At 40.9% G+C, this 18,868-nt stretch overlaps 1 long non-coding RNA gene across 1 annotated transcript; it reads right to left on the reverse strand.

Annotated features, from left to right (window-relative positions):
- Positions 1 to 978: 978 nt before the first annotated feature.
- On the reverse strand, positions 979 to 17,131 carry LOC139796547 (uncharacterized). The gene is made up of 4 exons (XR_011726052.1): positions 16,904 to 17,131; positions 11,555 to 11,591; positions 10,758 to 10,988; positions 979 to 9,502 (listed from the first exon to the last, which is right to left on the reverse strand). It is a non-coding gene; the product is annotated as an uncharacterized lncRNA (long non-coding RNA).
- Positions 17,132 to 18,868: the final 1,737 nt, after the last annotated feature.

An 18,868-nucleotide genomic window follows, 5' to 3' on the forward strand; every position in this document is an offset into this window, starting at 1 on the left:
GGCCTTTTGGTCTAACTGGGGTTTTGTGACTAAACTTGTTTTGTGCAAGCATCCCCTTATCTTGGGTAAATGTGTTCAATTTTATAGTCTCACTGTCTCTCTTGTGTTAGTTTCTAAGCCTTTTTGGTTTTGCACCAGTCTAAGAAACAGGATTGACAATAGGACTACTCACTTTTGCCCTTTCATTTGGGTTTCTGCATTGAGACTGTTTCTTGCTGGTTACTTTCTAGCTATATTGTGTAGATAGTGCTAAGTTGCCTTGCTTCATCTAGCTGTGTCCAACCCTAAAAGGAAGAGAAAGCTGTCAGTTATATTTTATTGTATTATCTTGAAAGTTGTAAAGAAAAAAACATTTTAATTAAAAAACCCAGTGAAATTCAGAAATACATATTGTGTGGATCACTAATGTGAGTCATAAGCCTGTTTCTTTTCTAGTGGGAACAATTATACCTTGAGCCTTCTGTAAACCAGGTTTTGGAAACCATGTAGCAGGCTTGGGAGCTATGGCTTTCCCACAGTCCTTATCAGGGGGTACCAGTGCTTCCCAGTTAGAGCACTTCCCAAAAATTTCAGCAGCAACTCAAGGCTGTGCCTCCCTGCAGGCTGTGTGGAATTTTTCAGAAATGTGGTTGCTAAAACAATAAATGATCCATACATATGAAATGGTTTTACAACTTTTAGGCATTCTTTATGAACAACAGTAGCTTTCTGCTGCAATCTAGAACAACCCTTTAAGCTTTTATCTCCTAAATTGCCCATCTTAGTGTGACTGGAGTAAGAATTTTTCTTTGGTTGCCTTCCAAGAAGGGAGAAGCTCCTGTGCCCAGTGTCTGCTGGAATAGTTGGACCCAAACCAGATATTCAGCATATATGAGTTTAACTCAAATTGTGAAGTTTTGACAAAGCAAGTACAAATACATCTCAGAAATATACTGTATAGTAAGCTGATAGTTTTTTCTTAACAAATGACACATCCAGTTTTAGTGCATTCTCAGCCTGTGCTGCTTTATTGCTAAAAAAAATTTGTATACAGGTGCAGAGTTTCCAAGTTTATTTTTAAACAGTTCCTCTTTACAGTGTCAAAAGAATAAAATCTTATCTTGAAAACCTCAAAGATGCATAGATATAAAAGCAAGCTGCCTTTTGGAAAAACATCAGAATTACAGGGAGACATTCTTTCACTGTTGCCATGTAAAACGTGTGTAATGGGAGTACATAGTTCCTAGGAACACCAATAAATTCCTCCACTAATCCATGTTAAGGATGCCACCAGAAGTTCAGTACAAGAAGTATTTTCTAACCTGTTTTTGAAGTACAAATGTAATATTTAAGAATCTACAGCTAATACTTTGTTGCTGTTATATATTTCAAGAGGAAGGAATCTTCACTGATATCCTAAAGTAGCTTATTGCCCAACTTTTGTATCTTTGGGAATAAGCATTAACAACTGATAAAACTGCTTACTCATCACACAGAAAATATATTTAACAGAGTTTAAAACCATGCAAAGCACTCTAAAGAATACCCACTAAGAATGAGGTGGCCATGGTTAATTGCTGGGCTAAACTTGTTATACAAATTCCCTTTTTGCTTGAAGAAGTTGGCTCAAAGGATTTAATATATTCTAAGTCCTGATACCATAAAATATTGATTTTCTCTCACAATATTCCCATCTTCATTTGGCAATTTTTGTGCATCTAGAAAAAGCACTCATGAGAAAAATGCAGCCACCATTCTAAACTCAAGCCACGGTGCTTTATGGATGGTTGGTTATGAAGGATGAACAGGATTTAACTTGACACACAATTTCTTCCTCCAAGACCCTTCCTCTTTGTATTTAAGAGAGAGGACTAAACCTCTGCACATGGAGAAGTGTTCTGCACAAGTTAAGCCCACCTGCAAAACTAAGCTAAGCTGGAAGTATATAATTCTGCAGTAACAAGCTAGTATTCTAGATGTTTGGACACAAGTTTAAACTTGGAAAAGTATTAGTGAAGTAGGCTATGTCACACGTTCTATGTTATTTTCAAACCACCAGCAGAAATTCACTGCATTATCCACTAAAACACTTGGGAAATATTAGAGAACACTCTTAAGAGTTTACAGAAAGATGGCACCCAAATTCCCTTTTATTTAATAACTGAAAGAAAGAAAAAAAGACTATTGCAACCTGTGTTGCAGAAGATAAAGACCTTCAGTGATCAAATCTTATTTTCTATTTTTAAAAATCTCTTTAAAGAACTTAAAAAATATACAAGATTACTAGTATTTTCAGGTTCATTCCTGCAGGTGCCATTATTGCTGGCTGGTACCAGTATGCTTCAGTACAGCTGCCTATGTGGCTAGAGAGTTACCTGAAAATACTGTCTATTAAAAAGCTATTCAACACCTGAAATATATGTAATGTGCTTATTAATTTCAGTCTTCTCCAAATAATTTCTCTCACCACACCCAAGTTTATTACCTCCTGTCTGGCAGACACTACACTCAGTTTAAATCTGTTGTTTCCACTACTTGGTTTGTTGTCTTGGCTTGTTTTGTGGTTTGTTTGTTTGTTTTTTCACCTGTTGCTTCCCCCCTGCACCTTGTAAGAAACTCTGCACCCTTTTCCTTGCTACAGCTGCAGCAGGTGAGAAACCTCATCTCACCCCTAAACATGCTTAGTTCATGCCCTGCTTTTTACATGCCCAGGGCATTAATATGAACCAGACAAGTTTATAAAGGTGAGTTCTGCTGATCCTGGTTCCTGATTTACAGTTTTGGTGCCATGCTTCTGTCCCTAGCTATACATTCTGCCCCTTTCTCTACAGAGGCAGCACATTCTCTAAAGAAACAAAATTTGAGAATCAAAGCAGGAAGTTCAAGCTATTGGTATATTAATTCCTATTGCTTTATTATGTATAAATGCATATCTCAATTTACTGGTAATAACTACATTACACTAGACATTTTGAATCATGCATAATTAGAATACTAGCTCTAAGATTTGGTTTGTGGGCCTGTGCCACTTTCCTTCAGTTTCTCAATGCAGTTCTTCATGCCTAGGGCATTCCAAACTAGCAGTCTTTTATTTGACCTGCAAACACTCATTTGGAGGGGAAATGAAGAGAAGCAGACAGGATTTACACAGGACACACTGAACACTAAGTTGCCTTTTATCTTTAACCTTAAATGTTGTAAAGTCTTAGAGAATCTGTCTTTATTCAAACCTGCTACAGAAGCTCTGCTTACATCAGAAACACTGACCGTTCCTCTAAAACTGGTAAGAAAGCACAGAGCAGGCTGAAGGGGAACAGACATCACAATCCATGGTGACCACTGCTGGCCTTGTGTGCCAACCCAAAGCACTGCTTGGGAAAGCCACTGGCTCACTTGGTAAAAGAAATCCAACAGAATAACTTGGAACTGCAGCTCTGTAGCTGAACAGCAAGCAGGATTAGTTTTTTTGGAGGAAGACCAGACAGTTACCTAGGGATGCAAGAAGCACTTCTAAGACTGGCTATCCATTAAAAACCATTCTTTTTCCCTTCTCTGCCCAAAACTCACACTGCCAGCTCTTGACAATGTAACCCTTGTGAAAAGCACCAGTGTCCTGCAGCTCACTACAACTTCCTCTCCCTCACATCAAGGAGTCTTTGCAGGACTTTCTTTTTTTGTCCTAAACCTGACAATTGTCCTGCAGAAGGTGCAGTTCTCAACACCAGGACTGCTAAAGGAGGCCACTCCACTGCTGTTATCCCACACTGAAATGTGGCAGCATCTTCCATTTAAGTTTTAGAAGCAGTGAAATCAAGGGGGTTGGAGCAAAGGCCATGCTGTAGTATAAGAGCTGAAAGGCAAAATGATTCATTTTGTTGCTGTGAATAGTAATTTCTAGTCTAGCAGCCCACAGAGTACAGATTGTTATAAAAAGTCTGATCTGGGAAGAATATTTAGATAGCTTGCCTGGTTACATCTTGGTTCCTCTCCTCCCACCTCTCTGAAGGAATAAATCCTTAAAGAATTCTATTCAGTTATTAAGTTCCTAGTTAGGAAGTATGAACGTGACTGTGTTTTCATTATTATTTCATTATTATGTAAATGTACTTGCTGACCACAGACCAGAATTCATGTATCATTTCTCTACTGTAAGCAGGTAAGAAATTAAAGTTCCCTACAGCCAGCTTCCAATTTTATCAATAATTCAATAGCTGGAACTTCAGCTGACTGCAACATTCCAAATGGAAATCCAGACATGCTTTTCCCACCCTCATGCATCTTGATTACTTTCTACTGTAAAAATGCTCACAGCCCTCACAGTCTCCTTATCAACCTGTGAAGGTTGGCTTCACCTCCCTGGGCTCAGAACATCAGAAGATTCCCTTCAGCTTTACACCAAACTACTCCACCTTTCTCAAAGAAATCTTGTCAGATAGATCAAAGCTTCTGATGTAATAATTCTGTTCAGAATGCAGTATTATCTCTTGGGCCATATTGTCTTCTATAGATGACATATCTGGACTGAAAATGGCATCAACTGTGGGCATTTTAGAATTCCTGTGGTTCTTTTAAGGAATCCTTTGACAGCAAATACTTTGCTGGGTGCAAAGGCTGCAGCCACAGTGATACCAGGGACTTCACAGCACTTGCCTCTGCAAAACTCCAGGCTGAAACAGCATTTAGCAGGGCTAAAGTTATTTTTTTGCTGTATAGTAACATTTTTAGAATTCTGCATTTGTGCTCGGGATGTACAAATGGTTTGAGTGTCAAGTGTTTTCTAGTTCTCTTATTTAAAGATCATCTCAGATTGGTCTTTTTAAACAAAGAAAACTAAAATTACTTTCCACAATAAAGGCTTCCAACTTCAGAGTCAGGGTCTCTTCACAGTCCAGTATTTATAAGGACTTAGTTTCTTCTCAGAGAAACAGAGCAAGTACTAGATTACAAAAAAAGAAAAAAAAAATTGGGAAACTTAGCTATCCTTTTGAAAAGAACTGTCTGCCCTTCCCCCAGCACTCACTGACAGTGCTTCAGACATGTGACAAAGCTGATTTTTTAAAATTTCATTTATCAGGTTCATTAACTAAGTATTCAAGTGCCAAATTCCCTCCAATGAGAGGAACATAAGATGAATTCACCCATTTTCTGAGGAAAAGATTCTTCACACGACTCCCTGCAGCACAGAGCACCACAAACTTATTTGGTTATTACTCACTTACTCTACTGTACAGTCTTGCTAATGCAAGTTATTTACTATCACATGCAAAAACAGTTATTGCTACTAAAGTTCTATTTTCTTATTAAATCATCTTATGGCTTAGTTTGCATCAGGGATTCTTCCCCCTACATACTGTGCTATTTTGCATTCCTGTTTCAGAGGTATTTTTCAATTGATTCTCCAAGCACTAAACTACTTTATTCAATGGTACAGCTACTTCTACTTGGAACTGAACCTAACTCTCAGCACAGGTCCTCCAGAGCTCTGCTGTAAATGGCCAACCTGTCCAATTTTCTTGGAAATTAATTAGATGCAGAGGGTTGGTTGGTTGGTTTGCCCTGTTACATACATTAAGTCTTCAGGAGTTTTTGGGTTTGCACCAAAGTACATGCTTCTTGATTCATTACTTTAGAGAGAAATGGTATCAAAATTACAAAACCAAGCTACCCATCCCCTCCCTCCCCCTAATGGCCATTTACAGGCAGGTCTCAGGAAAAAAAGATGCAGTATCCTCTCTAAATTGAAAGATAATTTTGTTCTTGTAAAAGAGAGAAATAAATGGTGAAGAGCAACACTGGCACCAAATAAAAAGACTTTTGCCTAAGAAATCAGAGGATGCCATCCACAGAGCATTGCACATCTCAGGAATCACACCAGCCTCCTCTTTGACCAGTTCAAACTGCTCACTGAGTGCTAAATCATTTGGACTTCCCCTGGTCTAAACTTTCCTTCTGCAAAAAGTAGAGGGAGAGACAGAAATTATTAAAACTGAGCTTAGAGCTGGAAATCAATCCTGGAAGTTACCTAAAATACAGGACATTGAATCCTCAGTAATACAGGGGTGGGGAACCTTTGATCCACAGGCTAGAATAACAGCCTGCTGTACAGATACAGACTGCAATGTTAGTTGTTTCAACAGCTCTTGACTTATTATATTCTCTATTATAAACAACATGAAGATGTAGGTAAATGCAGGATCCACCAAAGGTGCTAGAAGACTCAGCAGGACTTCAGCCAAAAAAGGTTCCCCATTCCTGCAGCAATGGATAAAAGTCTTCCATGTGTAATTGGCAGATGGTATTTTGCAACCATTATTTTATAATGAGAATAATTTTTTAACTAGTCATAGCAATTATATAGTCAGATCTCAAAAAAAAAAAGTCAACTTAATTAACAGATTTTGTAAATAATCTTAAGGTAGCAGAGAGGTGTACAAAATACACACAAACTCCTTAGTATATTTGTACTTTTCTGAGTCTATCACAGGATAGGTAATAATACAAATGAAAATGCTACACATGGAAGAAAACACCTTCAATAAAGACCAAACAGAAAAGAAACACACTGACAGAGATGAGCATTTTGGACTCTTACATACACTCAGCTTACTATTGCAGTTGGACAGACAGCCTAAAACCAGAAAGTCAACTATGATTCTATGAAGCCCATGAAGTGAATGCATTTCATTCCTAAAGACAGCATTTCCATCATCAAAGGGAGGATACTGCATGTTTAGACCATGTTTGTGACTATTTCTATTGTATCCTTTCTATTGTTAATTACACTATCATCACTGTTTATTAATAAATTTGTCACTCTGAAATTGTAAAAATACTACTAGGCTCATGCACTGATCCTAACATGGCACTACAGTTTGCTACAAAGCACTAATGCTTATGGAACTATACACATCTCAAAATGGAAGACATTGGTGATTTTGTTGTTTTCAAACAACTTGTAACATCATTTTGTCCACAAGTATTAAAATATATATATATATATGTATATATATATGATCTATTGCACATGCCCCTTGTTTTTGTAATCTCTCACATGGGAAGATTTTCAACCAATATAGAGAAAAAGTGGAGCAAGAAAAGTAAGTAGGCTGAGGAAGCATTTCCTAACACAGCAGTTTTATAAAGGTGCTGGCTGGAAAGGTATGGCAATGGGGGTCTTCTGGGCATGCACTGTCAGAGTTTTACTTCTGTGAAACCCACAGATCCTTTGTCCTACTGCAAATGCTGTGCTCTAAAACTAAATTTGAAAACTAATGTTATATTTTCATGGGTAGGAGTAATGAAAAATTAGCAGTTCTATTATTTTGTTACCTTGCAGGTTTATAAAATGTTGAGGTTTATTCCTATGGAAAAAGAATTCAAAGAGCTTTAAGTGTGTACTCTCTATTCAGACTAATTTAGTTACTGTACACATCCACAGAAAATAAAAATACCTTCCTGTCTCCCAAGTCCATTGTTAACAAGCTATGCAAGAAACAACTGCTAGCTCTAAACATCTGAAGAGTAAGTATGGGGAGAAGGAAGAAAAGGAAACTGCCAGATCTAAAATCAGGTATTTCTTATACCAGCTGCCTCCCAGTCTCTTCTAATCCTATGATATGGACAATATTTTCCATCACACAGAGATGGATCCTGCTTCTACAAACATCTTCATTAAATCTCATTGGTTTCACCATCAGGAGGCCCTAAAAGGAAGCAGAAAAGCCTCCAGTGCCAGAACACTCAGACCAAATTCAGCAAAGAAATCCTATGTTCTTACAAGAAGTCAGGCCAAGCTGGTGGTTGCCTCACCAGTGTAACTCTTGCCACACAACTCATCACAATATTACACACAATTTAGTGCACCAGAGTTGGCATTTTTTGCCAGTGTCTTGCCCACCACTCTTTAATCTCTGAAGTGAAACAAAAAACTGTAAAGCTCTTATTAATTTACAAGTCTAAACACAGACTTGACTCAACACTACTCTGAAGATTAGAATCAAGATCAACATTTGTCCTTACTCTGCTGCAGAACTTGGTCCCATAAAACACCACCTCATTTTAATTATCAGAATTGCTGCCCATGAAATCTGTTGTAAGATTTAAGGATTTCAATTGCTGGCTTTGGCAGACATTTTCAGGCAGTCTGGCTCTCTCAAGCAGTTTTCTAAAAGGAAAACCAGAATAAAAGAAGGAATTTAAAACCCCAACCATGTTACTATTTCCCAAAACTTGTTAACAGAACTTATATAACTCCATTTGATCCAGATCTGAAAATACTATTTTAAGCTACTAGGTCACATTTGCTAAATCACAAGCTTGGAATAAGGTGCACCAAGAAGAGCTCCAGATTTGAAGTGGAATAGCAGACATATCCCAGTTCTAGGGTTGGTTTTGTTTTTTTTTTTCCAAGAAATCTTACTTGCCACATACAATACCACAGCAGGGAGCATGTTAATAATCTAAGCTCCCACCTCAGAATGACAGAGAACATTCTACATAATTACAAATGATGGAGACAAAGAATCTTGTGTAAACATAAGGACAACAGATAGCACTTTAGTTTGGGAAGGATTAAGAGGCAGCAGAAAAAGGCCTGTCCTAAGTATTTCTGCTCTCTTTTGTTCCTTTTGCTGCCAAGAATTCATAAAAACTCAGAGGAAGGGAATGATTTAATGTAAATCTAATCACTATCCTGTTATCCCAGAGGCCTCTAAAGGTTCATTTTTCTTTTGCTAAAAATGAAATGGTGCAGAGTAAGTTCTCTTTCTGGTGAAAGCTCCTCATATCCACACTTCCACAGGTTTACACATGCAAAAATACATATTTTGATCAGACTGGGACAATGCATTTATATATATAGACAAGGTGATTCTGCATTTGTTCCTGTGCATTAGCTGCTTCATATGACCTGACATCAAGACATCCATCTCCAAAGCCAAGCCTGGCTCCTAGACTAGAAAATACCTGTATGGGCTGTCCCTAGTTGTCTGGTAAGTTTCTTCCTCGTGTAGGAGCAGAAAATATGTTCTGGTTTTCCTGCTGTAACTTTTCATACATGCCAAGACAGTCTGATATAGCCTACTCTGCAGAGACTATCAGCCAGGAATTCCAGCATGACACAGTGAAGGAGTTAACCTTCCTAAAATGGAGAAGGAGGTACCAGTGAACCAGCTTCCACTTGCATCTGATTATGAAGCATTTCTCATTTTAGAACAGAACACAGGAAGCTGGATGAAGAGCTGGCACAAAAGAAAACAAATGCTGATTTCTGTTACTCTGCTTTTGAGTTTTGATAAAAGAGTGGGGTGCTTCTGTGGGAGAAGTTATCTGGTGAATCAAATGTTGGGCGAGATGGTTGAAAGAAGAAGTGGAGACATCTTTGTTCATTCAGCTCCATGTAAGGGAAGGACAGGTTTTTGCTTGCTGAAAGAGATACATCCACATCTCACAGCCTATAGGGAAGCAAGAGGACCACCTTCTTGAGTGTCAGGAGAGGATCCGGAATCCCAAACCAAAAGGAGAGCTAGTTTAGGAAACAATAAAACATCATCAACATCAAAATGCCCACTGGTTGATTATTTTAAAAGCCTGACTTCAACAGACAAAATTAGCTGGCTTCACAAACTGCAGTCATCTCTATATGATTTTACATCTAACTGTAAGCATCTGTGAGTTGGCTAAAGAAATACTACAGAAATGCTGAACTGTACACTTACTGAGAAGCAATGCATCCAAAAATACACCCATGTTAATTAGCTATGGGCTTCTTAACTGTGGCTTCAGCACAGTCCATCACAATGCTGAGGTAGCACCAGAATGCATTCTGCACAGACAGAGCCTATTCTGCTGCAGGTCACAAGGAGAGATGTCATACACAGTGACCTAAATAACTCCTGAACTGTCAGTTTAGTGCCCAATTCTGGAGCCCCCAGTATAAGGATGTAGAGCTCTTGGAGTGAGGGCTGGAGCACCTCTCTTATGAAGACAGGTTGAGAGAGCTGGGGTTGTTCAGCTTGGAGAAGGCTCCAGGGAAACCTTAGAGCAGCCTTCCTGTACCTGAAGGGATCTACAGGAAACCTGTAGAGTGAGTTTGCACTGAAGTGCAGTGATAGGATAAGGGGCAATGGCTTTAAACTGGAAGAGCACTGGTTTAGGTTTAGGTTAGGCACTAGGAAGAAATTATTTGGTGAGGGTATTGAGACACTGGAATAGGTTGCCCAGGGAGGCTGTGGCTGCCTCCTTCCTAGAAGTGTTCAAGGCCAGGTTGGATGGGGCTCTGAGCAACCTGATCTAGTGGGAGGTGTCCCTACACATGCAAGGGGACTGAAACTACATGATCCTTAAGGTCCTTTCCAACCCAAACTATTCAATGAGAAAAAGCACTTAGAACAGTTCTAAGATCACACAAATCAGCCACTTAGTTTTACTCATTCCTCCCCATTTATCAGTGCAGACATATTTCAGTAACACATCACTGATCTCCTGACCTTTCACCAGTGCCTCTCACCTGTTACCACCTAGTCCCAGTAGCCCTTAACACAATTTTTTGCTTTAAGTTTGATGCCAGCCTGGACTGGAAAGTAATGTGGTTGTGATCCTGCACATTTAGGGCCAGAAAACCTTATTATTATTCTCCTGTATTAAAATGAGAGATGTGAAAGAGATATTTTTTTTTTCCCCTTTGGTTTCTCTCACACAAAAGAACATGAGGATACACTGTATTTTCTAACCCCTTCCTCTCTTTTTCTGTCTGTATTTCTCATACTAATGTTAATTACCTTAACTCTTTAGTTGATCAAGTTCAGAAATGATCTTCCAGTGACAATTTTCAAGTCCTATGTTAGAAGTAGCCAGCAGATCATGAAAATGGAAATACAGAGCACGTCACCATCATTTTCTCTCTGAGGCACTCAAATTTTTCAGCTGATCATGAGCTTGATCACCCATGCTCACACTGTAGGGAAAGTCTTATTCTTGTTATGAAGATGGGGAAAAGCAGACATGGAAAGCTGCAACAAAACATGACAAAGGTTTGTGGCAAAGCTGAGAAGACAATATATTACTCTGTTACACATACAAGTACCAGAATATCTTTATTTCATTTATTGGAAAAAAATAAAACTCCAGAAGGTGATTGTCATGCTTAAAATTTTGAATGTACTTTTTTCTATTTGGTAATTGACATCTGTTATCATTCTTCAAATCCTACTGCTTAATTAATACAACTTTTAAGATAACTACTCCAAATTAATACAAATACACAGATATAATCTCTTAGCAGAGCAAAATGACAGCATGGGACAGGAATTTTGTACCTTTAAGAGCATTTACTCCTGTTAGAATATATAGTTAAATCAAGGTTTCTGTCAAACAAAGCCCAAGCTGAAAGCTGACACTGTGGCATTTCAGTTCTCTGAAAGTATCCTATGAAAAATTAAAATCTCAGCAACTGATTCATTTAAACAGGAAAAAAAAAAAGCAAATAGTAAGAAAAAAAAAAACCAAATCAACCAACAAGTCTGACAAGTTTAATACCTGATATTTAGTACCTAAATAACCCTACAGCCTTACTCACCATTATTTTTCATCAATCCACCTCCTCTTCAGTAAGCCTAGAGAGAAAGAAATAAACAAATGAAATTATATTTGCATCTATGAAGCTATTAAGATCACAGATGATTATCTGCACAAGACAAAAGATTAGCTGTACCTTCCAGGAACTATTTAGCATTTTTTAGACATTCTACATAAAGCATGTCAATGTTACTTTTAAGATTATTATAGCCACCCCCTTCTTTAAGGTATGAATGGAAAAGTGAATTGGGCCCAAGTATGGAAGGCCCAAGACAGACAAACTTTAACTAAAAACAAGCTGGGAAGGAGAATCTCATACACAAATGTGTCTGAAAGGCTTTTGTTAAGAAAGCATAATGTTTCCTGGAGTAAAATCATGTGTCCTTCATCTCACTGAATCTAGTTTACCAGTACTGAGTTTCCTTTTTCCCTGGAACTTGTTGGTTTCTACCTTATTAAGAACAACCTACAGTCCACGCTCAACAGACTGTACCTGAAGTATTAGGTATCCACAATTAACAAAATTACTGTACTACTGAAGATAAACAACCTTGTTTTGGTAATTAACATCATAATATTAGCTGCATGAGTACTGAGGTGAACACAATTTCAGTCTCCAGTATGGAAAGAAACCTCTCTCATGTTAATAACAAAAAACTGTAGTAAGGAAGCATAAGGTCTGAATTATAATAAGAATAATAACTCCTCAGAAAAACTGCAGTCAGCAGATGACCTCTAGCCCTGTATTTCAGGGTAGTTATTCCATTCTCATGTTGTCAGTTCTGACCCCTCCTAGACAAGTTCCCCCCTCAAGAACCTGCCAAGCACTATGTGACTTTGGGAGACGGAGAAACAAAGAGCAAATTATTCTCAAAGCAATTTGATAAGGAACAATTATTAGAAACTCTCCCAAACTTATTTATCATAATGGCAACCATTCCCCAAACCAATCTTTGACAAACTGGGTTTTCCTTCACTTAGTCTATTCACTATGATTAACCAAAATCAAATACTAAACTAAGTCTAATTTTAAAAAGGAGCAGGTGACACTTAAAACATCTCATTCAAAGGAGTATTTCCTCCAATGCTGAAATTCAGCTTGCTTTAAACAATTCCTCAAAATTTTATTTTAAAGAGCTCACCAACTTTGGATGCCCCAGTTATTAACTACTCTGCTTGATATATTTTTTATCTGACTTTCACAGATCATGTGGGAGCAGCATCCACACTGTTACCAACAAAATTTGCAATGTAATTGAATATTACTCAAGGCTATTCATAATTAGCAGGCATTGAAACTGATGGTGAAAGTACTAACTGTAAAGTTTAAATCTAAAACTAGTTAAAATACAGATAAAATTATGAAGGAAAAAAACTGTTTTTCTTGTTTCATGCCTTACTGAGCATAAAATCAATTGATCTAGAACACGAAATGTTTGTGAAAAATTCAATATTAACTATTTTCTGTTAAAAATTATGGAAATATTGTTTTTATTAAGTTTTGACCTATTGTTTTTGATTTGTGTTTTTGTTTTGTTTGCTGTACCATGACTAAAGGTTCATTTCCATTAACTTTAAATCTCACATTAAGATAGTAAGTTTTTTGGATACAGGCAACTTCAGGAATTTTCAAAGCCAAAAAGAGATGAAGAAACATTTCACAAATAAATTTACCAGCAAAACTGTAGGATTTGTCTTCTCAATCAACATGCCCTATAACCAATGGGCCAGAAAATAAAATAAGCCCATTTCTGACATAGTCAGCACACTGGAGTTGGAAACTATACTAACATTAACAGTGTACAGCTGTGCTAGCTAGATCTAGAAATAAGTTTATGCAGTAAAACCAAGACACAAAGACTTGAAAGTTAATTGTGGTGGATGACTGTGAAGATACAGAAAGCAGAATTAGCACTGCAGACTGAAAGTCCACTGAAGTGTTTCTGATGGCCTAAAAGTGTCAAATTTAACCTGGAAAGCTGACAAAAACAAAAGTTTAAGTCATCAACACATGACAGAAGTAGCTTACAGTCCAGTAAAAAATTAGCTGCCTTCAAGCTCCTTGCACTTTCTTGATAACTTAAAAAAAAGGTATTTAACCCAAGCTATGAGGCAATGCAGAGAACTCTGCTAAGAAAGGCCAAGACTGGTATGATCAAAAAAGGAGTGCCTGAGTGTGAAGGTACCAACAAAAGGAACACAGAGCAGGAACACAGCTCTCACAAGGGCTCATGTTAATAGGACCCTGTGCTCAGCCCTGGTGAGGCCACAGCTTGAGTCCTGTGTCCAGTTCTGGGCCCCTCAGCTCAGGAAGGAGATTGAGGTGCTGGAGCAGGTCCAGAGAAGAGCAAGGAGGCTGTGAAGGGATCCAGCACAAGTCCTGTGAGGAAGGGCTGAGGGAGCTGGGGGTGTTGAGGCTGGAGAAGAGGAGGCTCAGGGGAGACCTCATCACTCTCTCCAACTCCCTGAAAGGAGGTTGGAGCCAGGGGGGGGTTGGGCTCTTTTCCCAGGCAACTCTCAGCAAGACAAGAGGGCACAAGAGGTCTCAAGTTGTGCCAGGGGAGGTTTAGGTTGGACATTAGAAAGAATTTCTTTACGGAGAGGGTGATCAGACATTGGAATGGGCTGCCCAGGGAAGGGGTGGATTCTCCATCCCTGGAGATATTTCAAAAGAGCCTGGATGTGGCACTCAGTGCCATGGGCTGGGAACTGCAGCGGGAGTGGATCAAGGGTTGGACTTGATGATCTCTGAGGTCCCTTCCAACCCAGCCAGTTTTATGATTCTATGACCCAGGTCAGCAGGTCACGAAGACTCCAGCACATCCCCCTGCAATTTCAGAAGACATCCTGATCTGGAGGCAAAGAACAGCAGTTAATTCATGGAGCAGGGCAGGGTAGAGACACAGACTGCCATCACCTCCAGAAGGGTATACAAAGGCACACCTGAACTCTAAAATGGTTGCCAAAAAAGGAAGAGGCTAAAAGACATAAGGGCCTGCCAGTTGAAGTCCCTTCTCCTTGTCAAGGGATCTTGGATTCAGTATCTGAGCAAAATAGCACCAGACTGCTGGAGAAGCAGCTTAAACACCCCCACTATGGTGCTTGGCTGCTGGGCAGACATCTCAGGCACTGTGCAAACTGTGCTGCTTAGGAGACTGCAAGCCATGAGGCTGCTTTATATTTCCCTTCCTCCACATCCCATTTTAGAGAAATCATAATTTTATTATTTTTTTTTTGTAATCCTCCAAAGACTGTGCGGGCCCTCGCATCTTTCATTCACAAAAAACCTCCAGCATGTCAGGACTGGTTTCAAACACTGTTCCTTTTCTAGTTTTTAAGAATGAACGTGGGAGGCATTCAAGAGATACTCCAGAGTCTTCACAGACTCAGGATTTTTAGCCTTAGCTGGTCCAAGATTTTTTTTACACCCTTGAATAACAGGTCACCATCATCAGATGCACAGCCTGTACACACAAATCTTCACACTGCAGACCCACACCACCATGGGCAATGTTGTAAAGCAGCAACCACTTGTCAAACAGTTGTTCTGACATATCAGAGTTTCCTGTTAACTGTGGGTTTTTTGGGTTGGTTTTTTTCTTTTTTTTGCATTTTAAGGATACTACTTCTCACAGCTCTTGTGCCTTAAAAACAATTCAGAATATTAGTCCAAGTTAATTTCCTTACACTAAAACAGCATACAGCTTTGCATTAAAGTTGACTGCTTATTATTCTTTTAATTATAATACAAAGCAGTTATCCTTATATGCAATATGCCACAGGAAAATCCTCAAGAATATTTTAACAATTCATACCTAGTATTAGTAGATTAGTATTAATAAATACTAATCAGTAGCAGCATATTGTGCTGCTCATCTTGTGTTATCTTGCCCATAATCTTCTATAACTATGTGAGTAACATAGCACATAAATTGGTAAAGTGTTCTTCAGCAAATTTTTCTCATAAGCTGCTACAGCTTTCAAAACTAGTCACGACAAACACATCACATTTCTTTGGAGTTTTTTCACCAGTTACAAAGTACTTCATTATTAGATCACATAATATAACATGTCCCCACAAGATCCAAAGCTGTGCTTCTCACTTAAACACTTCAATTTTTTTTTTACCTTTACCTGACATGCCCATTGAAAATGCAGTCACTCACAATCCTATGACAAACACAAGATTTAAAGAACTGTTATCAAGTATAGAACATAAGGAACTTCATGCTAGTGACAGTAATTCTGCTTTCAGTCCTTCCTCCTTTTTTTTTCTCACATAATTTAACCAAAATACCACTCTGTAGGACAAAATACCTCCAATAATTTTGAAAATTTCCAGGGAATACCTATAAGTTACTAACACAGAAAGAAGAGACTGTTCCTAGCAATAATTTCACATTTTACTGTGTGTTGAGTTCTTTTCACTTGACCATATGAATTAATAAGGCTACAATCAATTCTAATATCAATATAAACCCTCCACAAAACTTAATTTGTACTGGAGATGACTTGTATGTCCTGGTTTTATAAATGTACTTTAAATTTACTTTACTCTTCCCCTTCATGCACTCCAGTCACACGCAGACATGAGAAAACGACACAACCGTTCAGCTTATCAGACTTACACCGAACACACAGATTCCATCAACAACAACGACAACAGCAGAGTAACTACACCCAGTGCTATCTTCGTAGCCAGAGATGAAAAGGGTAATAATGGATGACACGGTTTGGTTTCTCTTCTCCACGTACCCCAGCAGCTGCAGCCCTCCACCGCAGGCGCGTTCCCGGCGGCTCCTCACTGGGCTGCGGGGTACCGCGGGCTCTCCCTCACAGCCATCTCAGCTGCAGCCCGGTACCACTGCCCGCCCGGTACCGCCGGAGCTGCGGCACTTCCTCATCCCCAACTCCGAACCAACTCGGGACTTTTCAGGGCGAGAGGCGGGCCAACCCGGCGTGGCTCCCACCCCCTCACCCAAGCCCCGGTAGGTGCCCCCGGGTGGGAGTCGGCCCTCACTACACGGTCACCTCCCCGCCCCCCCCCCCCCGCCACGCTCGGGGCCACCCAGCCTGGAGGCCGCGCTGCTGGGTGAGGCGAGCGAGGAGCCGCCCGGTCTCATGGGCCGGGCCGGCCCGACCCAGCCCAGGCCCGCGGTGACCGAGGGCGGGCGGAACGCGCCTCAGGAACCGGCGGGCACAACCATGCCCGGGCCCAGCCCAATCACGGCGCAGGACGGGGAGGCGGGTGCGCGGGAGCCCGGGCCAAGCCCAATCAGGGAGCGGGGCACCGGGCACCAGGCTGGGTGAGGCCCCACGCCGGGGGCCGTTTGTGCCTCGCTGCACTCACCTCAGGGCGGCCGAGGCCGCGGGGCCGCGGCCGGCCCCGGCCTCTCCGCGTCTTCCCCTCACTCCGCCATCTTCCCCTCCTTTCCTCGGCCACCCGGCGGGGGCCCGCAGCGCCCGGCGACGCCGGGCCCGCCCACTCGGCCCTAAGCCTATTGGGTGCCGCTGCCGTGCATCCGTCGTCCCGCTCGGGCGGCGATTCGTCCCCAGCGCTGCCCATCGCGGGGCTCTCCTCCCGCCTCTGAGCTTTTCCTTCCCGATTGGCCCCGGGGAGGGCATGCGCCTGGGAAAGGACTGGCTCGAGGCGCGCGAATCCTCCGGTGACCTCCAGAGGAATTTAAAGGATCCGCTCGGGAAGAAGCGGAGGGGGGGGAAGCGGGGGGGGTTGGCGGCGGGAGTCCCGCACCAGCGGGGAATGTGCGGTGGGGGAACCTCCGCCTGTCCCAAGAGGGAAGAGAGAGAAAGGGCCCGCGGGGAACCCGTTCCGGTAGCCCTGACAGCGACGCGTCTGGCCGCACCCCCCCCCTCCTTCCCGCGATGCAGGGAAGGGGTCCAGGCTCCTGGGGCCGTTTTGGGGGCTCCGGTCACTCGTACTCAGCCAGGGCCTCAGGCTCGGCCTCCTCGGCCGAGGTTTGCGCTGAAGCGGCCCGGGGTGTGACCGCTGCTGCCCGGCCGGGGTGCAGCTGCCGCTCCCCGCCCTCCATTTCAGCGCCGCAGCAGCAGCGCTTCAGCGCCCCCGCCCCGCTGCCAGCCGCCTGCGTCCGCCAAATCCCGGCGGAACCGGCGTCAAGTGATCCTGATTGCTCTGAATGACCGCTTTTATTCCTTCTGGCAGTTTTTGTGCAATCTGAAAAAAAAAAAAAAAAAAAAAAAAAGGTGGTTGTTTTTTTTTTTTAGCACTGGTAATTTTACACTTCAAGCTGATGGGTGAATGTACTGAACAGCTTGAGGAGCACTTACCCATTCGGAAAAGTCTCGAAAAACACCCCCGTTTAACAGTGATTCATCAGACAGCTACTACAAACCCTTTTGGTGGAAATCTTAATCCATTTAATGCGTATTTTTCTACTATGTAGTGTTCTAATGTAGTGTGTCAGCTGAAATGAAACAATTTGCCAATTTAAAAATACTATCCACACGATATTTACAACCAAAGCTGTAGTTTCAAAGAACCAAGAGCAGAGACTTCAAGTCATTTTGTGCTGTCAAGTTACAGAAACTTAACATTTTTACTCTTGGTCTTCATGAGTCAAATCCTGTATTAGGCTTTTTTTATTTTGCCCAGACATGATGCCAAGTTAATGGACCTATAGCTATTAAAGCCAATTTTCAGTATGGATTAGTTATCAATTTTTTCCCCACTTCTTGGAGTCTTCCTAAAATAGTTACTGAAAAGTACTTGCAACCATAGATTTCTGCAGCCATTCATCCAGAGATTCTCAATATACCACAACTGAGTCTGCAGATCTGAAAAACTTTACTCCCTGTGTGCCAAGACTGGAAAAACAGTTCATCTGCACTTAAATACCTATTCCTTATACTGCTTTTTCAAAAGATAAAGATTAAATATTAAGCAGTTCTGCCTTTGTTCTGATAATCTTACCCCTCTTCCAGACTTCAGCCCTCACAGATGACTTCTGTTGTCAAGAACACTTGAGATTTAATTTCTACAAGCAATCAAGTATCCTAAAGATACTTCTGTGGGGATCTAGCTGTTCCTATACAGATTAGTTTTGAACTATTTAACATAAATTTAAGATCTCACCTCTACAGAACTCTTAACTTACACATTAAATATGTAGATTTCATAACACTGATACTTGGTGACTTGTGAATTACACAGCTAACAGCAAAGTTGGATTTTGATAGGGTGAGAGGGTTGGGTTTTGTTTTGGTTCTGAGGGGTTTTTCCAGTGCACCTGTTAGAATATTTGTGTTCATCTAAGGTGGGGGCTTATATATGGACAGG

This window comes from Heliangelus exortis, chromosome 5, assembly GCF_036169615.1.
Source record: "Heliangelus exortis chromosome 5, bHelExo1.hap1, whole genome shotgun sequence".
In the NCBI taxonomy this organism is placed as follows: Eukaryota; Metazoa; Chordata; class Aves; order Apodiformes; family Trochilidae; genus Heliangelus; species Heliangelus exortis.